Source organism: Capra hircus, chromosome 7, assembly GCF_001704415.2.
Source record: "Capra hircus breed San Clemente chromosome 7, ASM170441v1, whole genome shotgun sequence".
In the NCBI taxonomy this organism is placed as follows: domain Eukaryota; kingdom Metazoa; phylum Chordata; class Mammalia; order Artiodactyla; family Bovidae; genus Capra; species Capra hircus.
The window spans coordinates 60135628-60150517 of NC_030814.1; the positions used below are offsets into that span (position 1 = coordinate 60135628).

General features: G+C 39.6%; 1 protein-coding gene across 4 annotated transcripts in view; it reads left to right on the forward strand.

Annotated features, from left to right (window-relative positions):
• The window catches only part of SIL1 (SIL1 nucleotide exchange factor), a 261032-nt gene that overhangs the window by 163454 nt on the left and 82688 nt on the right, over positions 1-14890 (forward strand). The gene's annotated exons all lie outside the window — the stretch shown is intronic.

The following is a 14890-nucleotide window of genomic DNA, read 5'->3' on the forward strand; positions in this document are numbered from 1 at the left end:
CGCACCATATCATTATACTCGCCCTAAAAAGTCAAAATGTCTTCAAGCTGCAGTTGGTCCATTGGAGCTACAGTTTGTTCAATTTTTGAAAGTCTGTTCCTAGGACCATTTGTTCTTCTACAACAGGAACCATTATTCAAATTCTTGCTGTCAGGATATGTGTGGTGCCTATTAAGGATTACCTTTGCTTGCTTGCCAGGATTGTGATAATGTAGAAGGACTATTTTGAACATTACCATTGGACTCTTTGTTTTGAAAAGATTTCCTTTGCCTTTCATCTACGATTATCTTTATTTAATCAAAATCTCAGTCTGATACTCTCTAATTCTAAAAGACTAGCTATCTTTTTTTTTTTTTAAATTTTAAAATCTTCAACTCTCACATGCGTTCCCAAACATGAACCCCCCTCCCACCTCGCTCCCCACAACATCTCTCTGGGTCATCCCCATGCACCAGCCCCAAGCAAGCTGCACCCTACGTCAGACATGGACTGGCGATTCAATTCTTACATGACAGTATACATGTTAGAATTCCCATTCTCCCAAATCATCCCACCCTCTCCCTCTCCCTCTGAGTCCAAAAGTCTGGTATACACATCTGTGTCTTTTTTCCTGTCTTGCATACGGGGTCAGGCAAAGTTAGGAAAGCCAGAAGAATTGTTGCAGGTGAGAGGCTGGGAGCACTGCAGGCCTTTGTTTCCCTTCCTGCTCACCTGCCCCATCTTTAAGCCCTGCTTGTCTTGTGGACTCCAGAGCATACCTCTCTTGCTATCATTGACCAGAGCCACGCAGGAAATTCACTGCCTGTGCATCTACTGGAAAGATGAAGAATCTATAAATTTGTCATTGATAGCTGTGATTTCAGCCCTGCACAAGTTAAGATCTTTATCCTCATTAAACTTTAGAGGCTTGAGAACTTACTGAAGTTCACTGTTTGTTTCTCAAGCTATAAAATAATTGATTCAAACATTATTAATCTCTTTTCCCAGACCCTTTTTGGAAATCTTCTCTGTACTCTCCAGTACTTTCTCTGTACTTTGAATGTGAACAGATGATTCTGTGTGTACTTTGCCATTGCTTCTGGAAACACATTTCGTGGGGGAAAAGAAACGTCTTGATGTCACACCTTGGTTTAGGGGAGCTAAGCAACTTGACAAGCTTGCTTTGGGCCTGCTTAGCAGGCCATAACTCATATGGAGGCTGTGCCAGTGTGTGGTGTTATTAAGGCTTTTCCATGATTGTATTAGTGTAAGACTGTGTTAACATTTCTGCGGCATCACTAAAATTTAAATAGAGATAAATATAAAATATTGCAATTTAGTGTTTTGGTGGCAAGAAAACTGCCGTATTCAAAATGTTCTAGCTGGGATTTTGATGGCTCACTGGAGGGCAGTTACAGTGACAGCATGGTGTGGTGCCAGAGCGTTTGGAAGCCAACAGCAGGCTCCTACACACCATGAAAATATAAGCGTTTTATGCAAAGAGGAACTTGATGGAAGGTAAGAATATTTCCATGCAGAGGCACGTTTCAGTGGTCTAGTCTGATATTCATTGTTTATTCCTGGTGTCCTAAGTGTTGGTTCTGCAGCTTCCTACCTGCCCTCAGCCTGCAGGTGAGGACACACATAGCACACATGTACGCACACCTGCACACACAGAGTGATTGGATCCGCTCTTTCTTCGTCAAGAGGGCTTTCAAGGGCTCGTGAGCATGTTGGAATCATGGAGTCTCATGGTTTGGGAATCTTATTTAGAGATCGTTCCTTCCAGTTTTCTGCTGATGAGCAAAAACATAGCTCACTCAGTCCAGATGTTTGACTATTTGGGAGAACTAGGTAGACCGCTGGTACGTACAGTCAGGAAATCTAGGTTCAAGTCCAGTTTCTATCATTTCCTGGCTGTTGACCTGTGGGCAAGTGATTTCACTTTTCTAAGCCTCACCTTTTTCATTTGTTATCTAAAAACAATCATAGGTTTCCTTTAAGACTGAATGAATATGGAAGAACATAATACACAATAAGTCCTGTGAAATGCTTATAAAACACCTATCAGTGACATGGGGTATAACATCATTGTGTTCATTGTGTGTCCTTTTTACTTTGAGTTTTCACTGTAACTCAGAGTTAAAGTGTTACTTTTGTTTTTACAATGCAAACCTTTGTCTTCCTCATTTTCTCTTCTGTTAAGTGCCTACGTTCTACCACATATGTCTCTTGGTGTCAGTCTTGCTGCTTCATGAGGGTATTTGTTTGCCTGCCTGGGTTAATTAATTCATAAGACCGCCACAGACATTTCTGTAGATGAAGAGATCTCTTCTGTGGTGTTAAATGGGAAGCGGTTATTCCAAGATCAAGAAGAAAGAATTGACATAGACATAATTGATGTGGCCACTCGGTGTTACATGGCCACTGAAACAGTTTGTTCTCTTATTTAAATATTATTCACACTTATTATGGGTCACACACATTCATTTTCAGCTGCCAGTGTTTTGTTGGCCCATGTGCAGGCAGGTCGGGCTCTTGCATAAAAAGATATGTAGAAATAGGGAGGTAGGAGTCTGATGTCTTTGGCATCTTTATCTTTCCTTACCTCCCTTTCCTTCCTCCTTCCCTTCCTTCTTTCTTCAAGTCACATATTTTCAGTGGTCTTTCTAAGACCTGCTTTCATCTTATGACAGCACCTCTCTCAGTCACTTTTGGTGTCCACTGTCCATGAGTTCTTTTATGCATATGTATGAATTATTCAATTATATTGGCTTATAAATGCTCACTATATGCAGTCCTTTTTCATGAACTTATGCATAGTGTACAAAGGGAGGTATGTGTGCTGTCAGCCGTAGTGCAATTATGTTCTCTTTTGATGGATCCCTGGGATAGGATTACACTCTACCCTGTCTTTGACGTCTTCATTGGACCCTCCTTAGGAAATACTGGGTTACATACATCTCTTTGTAAAATGAATGTTCACCCTGCTGCTGACCTTCACCCTCTCACCCTATGTTTTATTGGTTCTCTGATTTTCCTAGTTGTACTCTTCCCATGGATATTTTACTAATTAATTTTAACCATTTGGCCAGTGTCAAATCCTTGTGTCCCATTTCCATTTATTAGCCTCCAATTTTCAGATTTCTTTCCTGCTATCCTTCATGAATTTCAGTGCTTATCTGTATCGTCTCTGTCTTTCCTGACTTTTGTGGCTTTTTGGGGGATCACTTCCATTGACCTTTACCTTTACTGCTGTCATCCACTAGATATCTTGAAATTCATTTCCCTCCCTCCTTCCAGCATTTCATGTTCTCTGCCCACTTCCGTCATCTCTTCACATTTTCATCTCTCCTCTTAAATATGATCCTTACCCTTGTCTTGATCTCCATCCTCTGCGCATCCTCCTTTTCTCCCCCTCACTGTCCCTGTTCTTCACTGTCTTGCCACTCTCTAGGCTCCCTCCTTTTAGCCCACAAATGTTTGATTACTTAGCCACTGACCCCTGCCTGCCTTCAAAGATTAGACAGTTAGGGATCCAATAAGTGCACATGAGATACAATCCCTGAAATGGTTCAAGAGTATTTTGTTGTTATTGACATCTCCATTAACATTCAACAATGTCAACCACTACTTTCCTTTGGAAACTGTACTTCTCAGCTGCCATGTGATTGTAGTAGTCCCTTAGTTCTTGGATGTCTGTAATTAATTACTTGGTCTTCTTTTCTTCTTATGGCAACAATATCTTTTCAATATCTCCTGACTACAGCCATTTACCAAACTTTTTATGGCCTTGTCTCTCTTCATTTTCTCTACCAACGGTCCTACCTTTTCCCATGGTTTTAAATTCTACCTCGTTGTGGATAACTCCAGTGTCTAAGCCAGCCTTCTTCTCAGGTCCTTTACTCCATTTCTATCAGACTGTGTCATTGCACATCAAACTGAAAGAGAAGAAAATGAAATTCATTTTCGTCTATCTCACAAGCTAGGCTTTTCTTCCCACTTCTCTTTTTATCTGTTCTTGGCCTTATGATTGTCTTTGTTACCAAAGCTTAAAACTTTAGAGTGATATTTGAGTCTTATTTCTCTCTAGTTATTTACCTGGTCACTGAGTCCCGTGGATTTTTATTTTCACAATTATTGTCTACTAAACAGTGATTTCATTTTTTCACCATGATATTGTGAGGGCAGCAATATGTTTAGGGAGGAGACTCCCTCTCTCAGTGGTAGGAAATGAGCCCTGAATAGTTTAAATCAAGCATGGCAATCCCATTTTCTGTGGATGTAGATTGATTTAGAGGTAAGCATTTGACCCAGTTCTGGACAATGAGACATAAAGAGATGTTTGCTGGAAAAGCTTCTGGGAAGGATTTTGTTCTCTTATAAAGATGTTCAAACAGGTTTTAGAAAAGGCAGAGGAACCAGAGATCAAATTGCCAACATCTGCTGGATCATTGAAAAAGCAAGAGAGTTCCAGAAAAACATCTACTTCTGCTTTATTGACTATGCCAAAGCCTTTGACTATGGATCACAATAAACTGTGAAAAATTCTGAAAGAGATGGGAATACTAGACCACCTGACTTGCCTCTTGAGAAATCTGTATGCAGGTCAGGAAGCAACAGTTAGAACTGGACATGGAACAACAGACTGGTTCCAAATAGGAAAATGAGTATGTCAAGGCTGTATACTGTCACCATGCCTATTTAACGTATCTGCAGAGTACAGCATGAGGAATACTGGGCTGGAAGAAGCACAAGCTGAAACAACATTGTAGGGAGAAATATCAGTAACCTCAGATATGCAGATGACACCACTCTTATGGCAGACAGTGAAGAAGAACTAAAGAGCCTCTTGATGAAAGTGAAAGAGGAGAGTGAAAAAGTAGGCTTAAAGCTCAACATTCAGAAAATGAAGATCATATCATCTGGTCCCATCACGTCATGGCAAATAGATGGGGAAACAGTGGAAACAGTGGCTGATTTTATTTTCTTGGGCTCCAAAATCACTGCAAATGGTGACTGCAGCCATAAAATTTAAAAGACACTTGCTCCTAGGAAGGAAAGTTATGACCAATGTAGACAGCATATTAAAAAGCAGAGACATTACTTTGCCAACAATTGTTCGTCTAGTCAAGGCTATGGTTTTTCCAGTAGTCATTTATGGATGTGAGCGTTGGACTGTAAAGAAAGCTGAGTGCCGAAGATTTGATGCCTTTGAACTGTGGTGTTGGAGAAGACTCTTGAGAGTCCCTTGGACTGCAGAGAGATCCAACCAGTCCATCCTAAAGATCAGTCCTGAGTGTTCATTGGAAGGACTGATGTTGAAGCTGAAACTCCAATACTTTGGCCACCTGATGCAAAGAGCTGAATCATTTGAAAAGAACCTGATGCTGGGAAAGATTGAAGGCGGGACAAGAAGGGGATGCCAGAGGATGAGATGGTTGGATGGCATCACCGACTCAATGGACATGAGTTTGAGTAAACTCCGGGAGTTGGTGATGGACAGGGAGGCCTGGCGTGCTGCAGTCCATGGGCTTGCAAAGAGTCAGACACGACTGAGTGAATGAACTGAACTGAAAGACAACGATAGTAAGGAGACCTTGTCTACTTTTTTCTACCTTGATTACAGTTGTTGGAGTAACAATTGTTGGAATAACAGTTGTTGGAACTACAGCTGTTGTCGGAGCTATAGCTGGTTTAGACCAGTGAGATGAGATGCACAGGAACAAAAAGGCAACATGCTGAAGAGGATAAATGAGGGGAAAGATAAGACTAGCTTCTTTATGATACAGTTTAGCTACTGTACTGGTTTTAGAACCATCTATTTACATACTTCTGTCATGAGAGTTTTTTTTTTTTTAAAGATCCTTTTAGTCATTATTCTGTTAATTGCTTCTAAACGTATTCAAATTAATAAATTTTAAACATCTCTCTCAGATCTTTAAAATTCCCTTTAAAAACTCTTGCTTCTTCATAGCACTTATCTCAATTTGCAGTTAAATATTTGTTTGATTACCTGTTAAATGATGATAAACCCTGTTAGTCCAGGAGACAATGGGATTCATTTTCTATCTTAATCTTGCTGTTTCCCTAGTGTATAGCAGGACCTAGCATTGAATGCTAGGACGTAATAATGAAGAAACTAAAGAATAAAGTGACACCTAAGAAATGAAGTGTTTTTCAGATAGTGTATGAGGGCAGAGTGGAGAATGCTGTCTCTATTAATGATGTAATAGTAGATGGTTCAGATATCTTGGTTCAGTCACTGAGTCATGTCCAACTCTTTGCAACTCCAGGGACTGCAGCACGCCAGGCTTCCCTGTCTATCAGCAAGTCCCATAGCTTGCTCAAACTCATGTCCATCAAGTCGGTGATGCCATCCAAGTATCTCGTCCTTTATCATCCCCTTCTCCTCCTGCCTTCAATCTTTTCCAAGATCAGGGTTTTTCCCCAATGCATCAGTTCTTTGCATCAGGTAGCCAAAGTGATATTCAGGACTGATTTCCTTCAGAATTGAATGGTTTGATCTCCTTGCAGTCCATGGGACTCTCAAGAATCTTCTCCAACACCACAGTTCAAAAGCATCAATTCTTCAAGCTCAACTTTCTTTATGGTCCAACTCTCACATCCATACATGACTACTGGAAAAACCATAGCTTTGACTAGACAGACCTTTGTTGGCAAAGTAATGTCTCTGCTTTTTAATATGCTGTTTAGGTTTGTCATAACTTTTCTTCCAGGGAGCAAGCATCTTTTAATTTCATGGCTACAGTCACCATCTACAGTGATTTCGGAGCCCAAGAAAATAAAGTCCCTCACTGTTTCCACTGTTTCCCCATCTATTTGCCATGAAGTGATGGGATAGATGCCATGATCTTCGTTTTTTGAATGTTGAGTTTTAAGCCAACTTTTTCAGTCTCCTCTTTCATCACAAGGCTCTTTAGTTCCTCTTTGCTTTCTGCCATAAGAGCGGTGTCATGTGCATATCTGAGGTTATTGATATTTCTCCCAGCAATCTTGATTCCAGCTTGTTCTTCATCCAGCCCAGTGTTTCTCATGATGTTCTCTGCATATGAGTTAAATAAACAGGGTGACAGTATACAGCCTTGTCTAACTCAATGAAATTGTGAGCCATGCCTTGTAGGGCCACCCAAGATGAATGGATCATGATGGAGAGTTCTGACAAAACGTGGTCCACTGGAGAAGGAAATGGCAAACCATTTCAATGTTTTTGCCTTGAGAACCTCAGGAACAGTATGAAAAGGCAAAAAGATATGACTCTGAAAAATGAACTTCCCAAGTCAGTAGATGTCCAATATGCTACTGGAGAAGAGTGGAGAAGTATCTCCAGAAAGAATGGAGATGGAGCCAAAGCAAAAACAACATCCAGTTGTGGATACGACTGGTGATGGAAGTAAAGTCCAATGCTGTAAAGAGCAATATTGCATAGGAACCTGGAATGTTAGGTCCATGAATCAAGGTAAATTGGAAGTGCTTAAACAGGAGATGGCAAGAGTGAACATCAACATTTTAGGAATCAGTGAACTAAAATGGACTGGAGTGGGCGAATTTAATTCAGTTGACCATTATATCTACTACTGTGGGCAAGAATCCCTTAGAAGAAACACAACACGAGAGTCTGAAATCCAGTACTTGGGTGTAGTCTCAAAAGTACAGAATGATCTCTGTTTGTCTCTAAAGCAAACCATTCATTATCACAGAAATCCAAACTATGCCCCAACCACAAATGACGAAAAAGCTGAGGTTGAACGGTTCCATGAACACCTAAAGACCTTCTAGAACTAACACCAAGAAAAGATGTCCTTTTTGTCATAGGGGACTGGAATGCAAAAGTAGAAAGTCAAGAGATACCTGGAGTAACAGACAGGTTTGGCCTTGGAGTACAAAATGAAGCAGGACAAAGGCTAACAGAGTTTTGCCAGAGAATAGACTGGTCATAGCAAATGCCGTCTTCCATGTGATGACTCTACACATGGACATCACCTTATGGTCAATACCAAAATCAGATTGATTATATTCTTTGTGCCAAAAATGGAGAAGCTCTATACAGTCAGCAAAAACAAGACCAGGAGCTGACTGTGGCTCAGATCATGAAATCCTTATAGCAAAATTTAGACTTATATTGAAGAAAGTAGGGAAAACCACTAGACCGCTCAGTTCAGTCGCTCAGTCATGTCCGACTCTTTGTGACCCCATGAATCGCAGCATGCCAGGTCTCCCTGTCCATCACCAACTCCCGGAGTTCACTCAGACTCATGTCCATCGAGTCAGTGATGCCATCCAGCCATCTCATCCTCTGTCTTCCCCTTCTCTTCCTGCCCCCAATACCTCCCAGCATCAGAGTCTTTTCCAATGAGTCAACTCTTCGCATGAGGTGGCCAAAGTACTGGAGTTTCAGCTTTAGCATCGTTCCTTCCAAAGAAATCCCAGGGCTGATCTCCTTGAGAATGGACTGATTGGATCTCCTTGCAGTCCAAGGGACTCTCAAGAGTCTTCTCCAACACCACAGTTCAAAAGCATCAATTCTTCAGTGATCAGCCTTCTTCACAGTCCAACTCTCACATCCATACATGACCACTGGAAAAACCATAGCCTTGACTAGACGGACCTTAGTCGGCAAAGTAATGTCTCTGCTTTTCAATATGCTATCTAGGTTGGTCATAACTTTTCTTCCAAGGAGTAAGCGTCTTAATTTCATGGCTGCAGTCACCATCTGCAGTGATTTTGGAGCCCCCCAAAATAAAGTCTGACACTGTTTCCACTGTTTCCCCATCTATTTCCCATGAAGTGATGGGACCAGATGCCATGATTTTCATTTTCTGAATGTTGAGCTTTAAGCCAACGTTTTCACTCTCCTCTTTCACTTTCATCAAGAGGCTTTTGAGTTCCTCTTCACTTTCTGCCATAAGGGTGGTGTCATCTGCATATCTGAGGTTCTTGATATTTCTCCCAGCAATCTTGATTCCAGCTTGTGTTTCTTCCAGTCTAGCATTTCTCGTGATGTACTCTGCATATAAGTTAAATAAGCAGGGTGACAATATACAGCCTTGACGTACTCCTTTTCCTATTTGGAACCAGTCTGTTGTTCCATGTCCAGTTCTAACTGTTGCTTCCTGACCTGCATACAGATTTCTCGGGAGGCAGATCAGGTGGTCTGGTATTCCCATGTCTCAGAATTTTCCACAGTTTATTGTGATCCACACAGTCAAAAGCTTTGGCATAGCCTTTATATAAAACCTTTATATAAAGCAGAAATAGATGTTTTTCTGGAACTCTCTTTCTTGCTTTTTCCATGATCCAGCGGATATTGGCAGTTTGATCTCTGGTTCCTCTGCGTTTTCTAAAACCAGCTTGAACATCAGGAAGTTCACGATTCACATATTGTTGAAGCCTGGCTTGGAGAATTTTGAGCATTACTTTACTAGCGTGTGGGATGAGTGCAATTGTGCGGTAGTTTGAGCATTCTTTGGCATTGCCTTTCTTTGGAATTGGAATGAAAACTGACCTTTTCCAGTCCTGTGGCCACTGCTGAGTTTTCCAAATTTGCTGGCATATTGAGTGCAGCACTTTCACAGCATCATCTTTCAGGATTTGAAATAGCTCAGCTGGAATTCCATCACCTCCACTAGCTTTGTTTGTAGTGATGCTTTCTAAGGCCCACTTGACTTCACATTCGAGGATGTCTGTCTCTAGGTGAGTGATCACACCATCGTGATTATCTTGGATCGTGAAGATCTTTTTTGTACAGTTCTTCTGTGTATTCTTGCCACCTCGTCTTCATATCTTCTGCTTCTGTTAGGTCCATACCATTTCTGTCCTTTATTGAGCCCATCTTTGCATGAAATGTTCCCTTGGTATCTCTACTTTTCTTGAAGAGATCTCTAGTCTTTCCCATTCTGTTGTTTCCCTCTATTTCTTTGCATTGATCGCTAAGGAAGGCTTTCTTATCTCTTCTTGCTATTCTTTGGAACTCTGCATTCAGATGCTTATATCTTTCCTTTTCTCCTTTGCTTTTCACCTCTCTTCTTTTCACAGCTGTTTGTAAGGCCTCCCAGTCAGCCATTTTGCTTTTTTGCATTTCTTTTCCATGGGGATGGTCTTGATCCCTGTCTCCTGTACAGTGTCACGAACCTCATTCCATAGTTCATCAGGCACTCTATCTATCAGATCCAGGCCCTTAAATCTATTTTTCACTTCTGCTGTATAATCAGGTATGACCTAAATCAAATCTCTTACGATTATACAGTGGAAATGACAAATACATTGAAGGGATTAGGTCTGATAGAGTGCTGAAGAACTGTGGACAGAGCTTCATGACATTATGCAGAAGACAGTGATCAAAACCATACCCAAGAGAAACAAAGGCAAAATGGTTGTCTGCAGAGGCCTTACAAATAGCTGAGAAAAGAAGAAAAGTGAAAGGCAAAGGAGAAAAGGAAAGATATACCCATCTGAATGCAGAGTTTCAAAGAATAGCAAGGAGAGATAAGAAAGCCTTCCTCAGTGATCACTGCATAAGCAAGGAGAGATAAGAAAGTCTTCCTCAGTGATCAATGCAAAGAAATAGAGCAAAACAATAGAATGGGAAAGACTAGCAATCTCTTCAAGAAAATCAAAGATACCAAGGAACATTTCTTGCAAAGATGGGTACAATAAAGGACAGAAACGGTATGGACCTGAGAGAAGCAGAAACTATTAAGAAGAGGTGGCAAGAATACAGAGAAGAACTATACAGAAAAGATCTTCATGACCCAGATAACCACGATGGTGTGATTACTCACCTAGAGCTAGACATCCTGGAGTCTGAAGTCAAGTGGGGCTTAGGAAGCATCACTACGAACAAAGCTAGTGGAGGTGATGGAATTCCATCTGAGCTATCTCAAGTCCTAAAAGATGGTGCTGTGAAAGTGCTGCACTCAATATGCCAGCAAATTTGGAAAACTCAGCAGTGGCTACAGGACCAGAAAAGGTCAGTGTTCATTCTAATCCCAAAGAAAAGCAATGCCAAAGAATGTTCAAACTACTGCACAGTTGCATTCATCTCACGTGCTAGCAAAGTAATGCTCAAAATTCTCCAAGCGAGGCTTCAGAGTAAACCAAGAACTTCCAGATGATCAAGCTGGATTTAGAAAAGGCAGAGGAACTAGAGATCAAATGACCAGCGGATCATAGGAAAAGCAAGGGAGTTCCAGAAAAACGTCTGCTTTATTGACTATGCCAAAGCCTTTGACTTGTGGATCACAACAAACTGTGGGAAATTCTTAAAGAAATGGGAATACCAGACCACCTTACCTGCCTCTGGAGAAATCTATATGCTGGTCAAGAAGCAACAGTTAGAACTGGACATGAAACAACAGACTGGTTCCACATTGGGAAGGGAGTACGTCAAGATTGTATATCATTGTCAGATGTATCTGACCTTTGACCCTTTAAAAATCTAGGGCTGTATAATACGTATGTAGCAACACTCCCCACTCCCAACCGCCAACCCTTCCCCACAGCTGAAGGCCCAGAAAATAGAAGGTTAGAGGTGGGATGCAGTCACACGTTGGAGATGTCACAATTTGAATAAAAGTCCACGTGCGATCCCTAGTACTAGTTCTGACCTCTTGACTCCATGACCTAATTTTTCACCCCTCCAGATGCAGAGAGACGCTCAAACCATTTTGTATCTCATAAATTAACTGACATATTAACCAGATTGGCCCAAGCAGTTGGATAGCCTTATAGCTTTTAAAGCTGCATTCAGAGTCTTATTTCTTTTTTCAAATGGCAATTAATGACAAATGGAAAATGAGAGCTAAGCCTTACCAGGGTACTGAAGAAATAAGGGGTTCCTTGTGGGGAGGGAGGCACCACTTTGCTTAATGAACCTGTCCTCTCTGCATTTCTTTTAAATCTGTCTCTGTAATGTTCTCCTGCCTCCTCTAGATCCTCTATGGGGCTGCTTTCTGATTTGTTCAGTATTGACCACGTCCTCCTTGATTTCTTTACTGCATAACTCCAGCCCACAAAGTTCTTTCTTTTCAACTTGATTAACATTTGTTGTCTGGACTCTTACACTGTCTCATACAACTAATTATCTGCATATGCCAATTCTTTCCTCTGTTTCCCCAATAAAACTGAGCTTCTTGAGAGTGAAACTGGTATCCAAGCATGTGGTAGCCACAGCACTTTATAGAGGGTAAGTTTCATGTAGCTGCTTAGAGCATTTCGTGGTGCAGACTAAATGGTCCAGCACAAAAGCTGAAATCACCAAAAATAAGTGGGAGTAATGAAGCCACAAGGAACAGGGAAGCTTTTTATTTTCTATTTTATTTTTCCTCCAGTGAGTGTGTATTACATTTGTATTTAAAATTTATACAAAACAATAAAAAAATAAAATAAAATTTATACAATAAGTAGCAAAACAAAGTTGGAAGACTTCTGTATCTAGCATATGGTGATTAACATTTCTCAAAAAGAATTCTTGGTTCAGAAAACCTGAGGATGCTGGATCTGTAACATATAAACATTTCCTTAAACATTGCTCAATTCAGCTATCAAAAAAACTTTAGGGCTACTCCTTTGAATTCCTAAAGGGGAAATAACATGTTCTTTATGTGGTAGTCCTGCTAGAAATTGAGACAAGTTCCAGAGACACAAATTCTAAGAGATATGAAACGCTGGAAGTTACATCTGTTATGAGAACACTTGTTTCCTCGTGGCCAAGATCACTTGGTTTCTACAGGTGTTAAGTTGGGAGACAGGAGATAAAAACTTGAGCCCTTGAAAAGGAGAATTAGAAAATGAAAATCTTCTACTTAGAAAAGGCATTTTGACTTTGAGTGGAAGGTAGAAAAATTTCCAAGGAAATTCTTCACCCTTGAGTACTTTTCGGCTGGAAATCATGTTCTTTTTGTGCCCTAAAAATCTCTTAAGCTGAGAATTTATTCTAAAACAATCTCAATATATAATAAAGTGGAAAAAATGTTTACAAATTAGATTACAGATATAACATTAGTATTCTAATATATATAAAGACTGCCTAAAAATAGAGAGTAGGTACATTAATAACCCTGTAGAAAAATGGGATAGACACTGCAGAATAGAAGAAGTGTAGGTGACTTAACCATAGGAAGAAATACTCAGCCTCACTCTAAGAAGAGAAAGAGCAATTAAAACTACACTGAGATACCGTTTTTCACCTATCAGGATAGCAGAAGTCCAAAAAAGTTGATAGTATATTCTGTTTGTGAAGCTGTGGGGAAATAGGCTCTTATACATTGGTGGTAGAATTTAAAAATAGCACAACCCTTACAGAATGAAAATTGACAGTAGCTAACAAAATTGTACACATATATTTACTCTTTGAAATATTATTCCTACCTTTAGAATTCTACCTCTAAAATAATACTGATAAAGATATTAAAAGACATATGTACGCTCAAGGTTATTCACGGTAGCACTATTTATAATAGCAAAAGAGGGGAATCAGTCCAAACGTCCATCAGCAGGGAATAGATGGAATAAATTATATTATACCTTAAATTGTATCATTTATTCCATGGAGTGCTGCAGCATTGTAAGAAAAGATTTAGGAATGTTTCTGTATAATACAGAATATGTATGTTGTGATATTTCCCAGGATATATTGTTAAATGAAAAAAGTAGAGAAAATTATGAATAACTGCTATTAAGCATACATATGTGGTTATGTTTTTTAAAAAATCAAGGATAAATGGTTGATATAGGGAGAGGGACTGCAATCATGCAGATATTTTATGTAATTTTAAAACTCAAAGTAATTACAAAAAATTGTTTCTCATAAAAATTGAGAACAAAATAAAACAATTGAATCTAGTTGTCTATAGAATTGGTGGGATAATCACACAAGGAGGAACTATTTCATGTGATTTTACAATCTAGTAGTTTAACTATACATCCCAATTTGGTTGCATTTTAAAGACAAAGGTATCTATAAAACTTCTCAGAAATCTTACTGTTAATGGAAATGTTAGTGTTGTTATTCTGAGACTGTTATGTGTGTTGTGGGATAAAGCAGATGAATATTTATGCTGGTAACTCTGAGAGCCAGGATTTTCAGCGTGACAGAGGGGAGATACTGATGTAAAATTGAATATTGAGTAAAATCCCTGTTAGTCCTGATTTTGGATTGAAAGTAGTAGCATGATTTCATGATGAATTTTTTTCTTAAAAAAATGTATTTGTTAGCTCTGTCCACTGAAAGGATCTAGAAAAAAAGATAAAGCTAATAGCAGTGATCAACTGGGCTTCCTAGATTGTGTTTTCTATTAATAAATAACATTTCCCCCTAAAATAGCATTTTTCATTAAAAGGAACTCTGATTTCACATTGGCTCATTTCAAATCTGGAGTAAAACTTGTGCAAAATGATCTTGGATGTCTTGTCACAATCAAAAGCAAGAACATTTTCAAAGACTACTTGGGTCTTGTGTAAAGGACTCAGGATTCAACTTGAAAAGGTTCCCAGTGACCATAGATGGGACTCTAGGAATTTCAAGATGGAAAAGAACTGCAGTGAATTGAAGCAAATAAAATATGTTTAAATCCCCAAATTCATCATGATACTTTTGAACAAATTTTAAACCTCTTTGGTCATTTTTAGAGAGTGCTGGGTAGGGAAACAATTCATAATCGAAAGTAACAAATAGAAACAATAAAGCATTTTATGTTTATCTTTTCTTTCCAATATGAACTGAATCTCTGCATACTCAACTAGTTGAGGGGAAGTTTTTATTTTTATTGCTTTACAATGTTGTGTTGTTTTCTGCCATGCAACTGGAATCAGCCATAAGTATGTATATATCTGCTCCCTCTTGAGCTTCCCTCCCACCCCTCCCCCTTTAGAGGAAGTTTTTAATAGAGA